This window comes from Prosopis cineraria, unplaced genomic scaffold, assembly GCF_029017545.1.
Source record: "Prosopis cineraria cultivar Desert tree isolate PC_DT_omini unplaced genomic scaffold, ASM2901754v1 PC935, whole genome shotgun sequence".
Classification (NCBI taxonomy): Eukaryota; Viridiplantae; Streptophyta; class Magnoliopsida; order Fabales; family Fabaceae; genus Prosopis; species Prosopis cineraria.
In genome coordinates, this window is record NW_026556260.1 from 1 (window position 1) to 3,779 (window position 3,779).

General features: G+C 36.3%; 1 pseudogene; it reads right to left on the minus strand.

Moving 5' to 3' along the window:
• Positions 1 to 5: 5 nt before the first annotated feature.
• On the minus strand, positions 6 to 2,574 carry LOC129298834 (uncharacterized; annotated as a pseudogene).
• Between the last annotated feature and the right edge of the window lie 1,205 nt (positions 2,575 to 3,779).

Genomic DNA, 3,779 nt, shown 5'->3' on the forward strand with positions numbered 1-3,779 from the left:
CTCCTCGATTTCTCTCGCTTGTCGGTGCTAGTTCGTGACTTCTCTGTGCTTAACCTAGACTTTTCTCTTTGCCCTGTGCTAGTTCTAGGTTTCTCTCTGTGGTCAGTGCTTGATCTGGCCCTATCTTTGTGATCTAAGGAGCCTGAAGAAGGATTCAATTGGTCTGTCTTGTCTGCGTCAACACTTTGTACGCGTGGCATTTTCTCTACAGCTGATATAAATTTCTTAAGATGGCTCAAGTACTCCGGGTAGAGTTCTAGGTTTGCAATGATTTCCTCCTTGGAGCCATAAAGGTTCAAACTTCTCATTACTGAGTTCCCAGAGCTGCTTGCCATGGGAGAAATCAACAACCTCATCTTCTGTTCCTGTAAAATATTCCCATGGGACTTCAATCAGCTTATGTTGTCAAAATATTTGGCTGAACATTAAAGAAGATTATTACTTATGATCACATAAAATAGTTCATCATGAAAAATAAACAGCTATGAAGGATGAAAGTTATGCCTCACATGCATTACCAGAACGGGCACTTAACCAGTGGGATTTTGTCAATGTTCTGCAAGAGAAGGTAAGCCAGTTAGCATTTCAATGAATGAATAAATGAACAACAAGTGTCTCAAAATTCAGTTATATGGAAGGTGGAGGGAGAAACCTTGTAAATGTCGAACCAGAATGTTTTTCTTAACAGGATACATCACGTAGACCAGACAATATTGGACTGTGAAGAATGACAGCTCTCAAACGAGGCAAACGTGTAGCTAATTCCAGAGCAGGTCCACTTCCCACGGACTGACCATAATATAGTGTCTTCTTCTTTCACTCCATATCTCTCTTCAATGCACCTGTAAGCAGCTTTCTATGTCTGCATAAGTGTCCTGCTCACTAGGCTATAACAACAACACGTTGGAACTGTTTAGTGTGACATTCTCTTCAAAACCAGTTACCATAACGCTCTACGAAAACATGCATGTGAAACTTCTGAGGTAGTGGCTTGAAACATCCTAAAAGAGCTCAGTATTTCGAGTACTGAACTGCTTTACTGAATTACCAACCATAGTTTCATTGCGTCATTGACGGAGTAATAATACTGTGCTCCCAAGTCAAATTAGCCATTTAGCAAGAAGAAAAGAAAACAGCAAAGTAGGGTGCATTTTTAAATAAATATGCACATCGCTTTCAACTTTATTAGTTAATACTACTTTACAGTGTGACACATTCATCATGCCTAATGAGCTGATTTTCCATTTGCAATGAACTCGGACGGTTTAAGCAGCAACATGACACAGTTCTTAAAACAATTATTGTTATATTTTTTGGGCAAACTCTGTCACCCCAAGTCAGTCTTTTCCGTGTTTTTGAGAAAAGAGAGAGAGATAGTCCTGTGGTCTTCATGTTACAAGTTATAAATAATGTGACTTATTTGTCATATGGTTGTGATACATAGGAACACGAGTCTAATTTTAAAATGCATATATATTGGTTAATGCTTCCATCTTAACATATCTCAAAACATGTGATTACCTTAATCAGCTGGTCCCAATTGCAATAAAACAAATAGGTAATGCTTTCTTCACCAAATGAAAAAGTATATTTAATACAATATATGTGGTCTTAGGGCTCTAGGCTCAAAAAAGTGAGATCAATTATGCTCTCTTTTTGACTTTCTGCATATTCAGCCAATCACACGTGCTTCAGCATGTTGGCTTGCTGAGCTTGATCAATTTGACACTCTGTAGTAAAGGGGGAAAATCTTTTGGGATAAGAACAGATAGTAGGAGGCACACCACATACCTTTCCAGAAGATTGTCCATAACCAGAATAATCGTACCTACATATCAGAAATAAATGTCACACTGATTTGAACCAGAGACAACACATTCATTTTCTGAAAACAATGAAGACAAAGGTTTTCAACACAACCATATATCATCCTTTTTGGCTTTAATGAGCTAAAGACTCTTCATAGTCTTAAGAGACAATTTCAGCTGATATTTCATTTCATCCCATCTGAACATGTCTTATTTCTTAATGTGTATGAAACATCATACCAACTCATAACATAATATTCAAACAAGTAAGCAAAAGGCAAGAAAAGATCACAGACCCCATAAGATTGACACCGAGATGAATACTGAGCTCCGTGAAAATGTGAAACATCTGGCCAAGATCAGCAGCATTGCCATGAGAGTAAAGCAAAGTTAAAGAAGCAGACGGGTTCTTCACAACATAGCCACAATCTCGTTCCCTCTCTTAGTGGCCAGCTTCATCACGTCAACGTCATCTCTCGCGTAAGCCACATCGGACATCCTCAGCTTCTTGCTCGATTCATCCTCGTACAGAGTATACGACGCCGGGTCCGGAGGAAAGAAGGCGAATTTCGCTGCCATGGACGACGTTGCATTCCCCATATCATTCACCGACGAGAATGGAAGCTAGGCTACACAAAACACAGAGGACAATCGTCGAACAGTTGGTCGTTTTTTCAGAAGAGGCTAATCAAAGAGACCTGCATGGCTGATAACAGAAATCTGTAAGTAAGCTCTTAATTTCGCTGCTGGTCGGCTGGTAGCGTACTTTGAGTCGTTGTGAGAGTGAGAGTGACAGAGTTTTGGTTTGGAAAGCAAAAGAGGTTAAATTGGGATAGAGGGAGCGTGGAGATCAGAATAAGTTTGATTTTTGTTTGGTTCTCTAGAAAAAGATTTGTGCTTTGACATTTTCTAGGGAGAGAGACATACGGGACAAGGTAGGAGGAATGTTTTGTCGGAATTTTGTTATGGGAAGAGAGTGATTTCCGGGGCCTAAATGGTAACAGTTATGGATATAATTCCTTAAAAGTTAAAACAAGAATCTCAGACAAACAAAGACACCAGATTCCCCCTATAGGCAAAATCAGATTTGAAGACTCAGATATGTGATAAAATTTACAATCAATGAAAGATGTTTCAGTTTTAAATTAGTTTTAAGCATCAAATTAAATTATTATTATTATTTTGTTTAAAAAAAATATTTTGAATTTTTTATTATGATTGATCTAATTGCAATTTGACTGCAATTTTAACTTTTAACAATTAACTTTTAAGCCAGCATCTTATGACTAAATCCAATTTTTAATATCTTAAATATTTCATTGCCTAGCTTGAAAGTTGTCGCCTTATTTTCTTAACTACAATATATATTTTTTAAATATTTGCCATTAGTATTTGCAAGATATTTTTCCGTCAAAAAAGTTATTGCATTGGTCTTTATGGAGTATTAGGTTTTCTTTCATCTCTATATTCATTATAAAATTGAAGGCCAACACAAAATTAAAAATAAAAACGTCATAAAATTGTAAATCAGGCTTCATAAGTCGAGCGTTTAATTATATTATATAACTTTTCATAAAAGAGAGTCTTTGAAAGTAATTTGTTCTGTTTTGTATGACGTGTAAATGTTTTTCCTTGGTAAAGATTTTGGCCGGCCCACTTTTCTTTTCCAAGGTAATTTTGATTTCTACCGTATGGGTTTTCATTCACCAACAATTATTTTGTCTTGTCATTTTAACCGTCACTAAAAATCTAATTGAGAATCTCTTCAAATTGCATGCTTCAAAAATATCAATTTGGGATTCATACTCTCTCTGTCCTTAAAAAAAAAAAACTATATTCGTGAGGAGTTCTAAGAGTTAATCATGTTATAATATCTTTTTTTTTTTGGCCAACTATAATGTCATGACTTTTTACAATAAGTACTAGCCCTCGTGAAAAGATTATAATCGTTTAAACATGAGATCTTAAGTT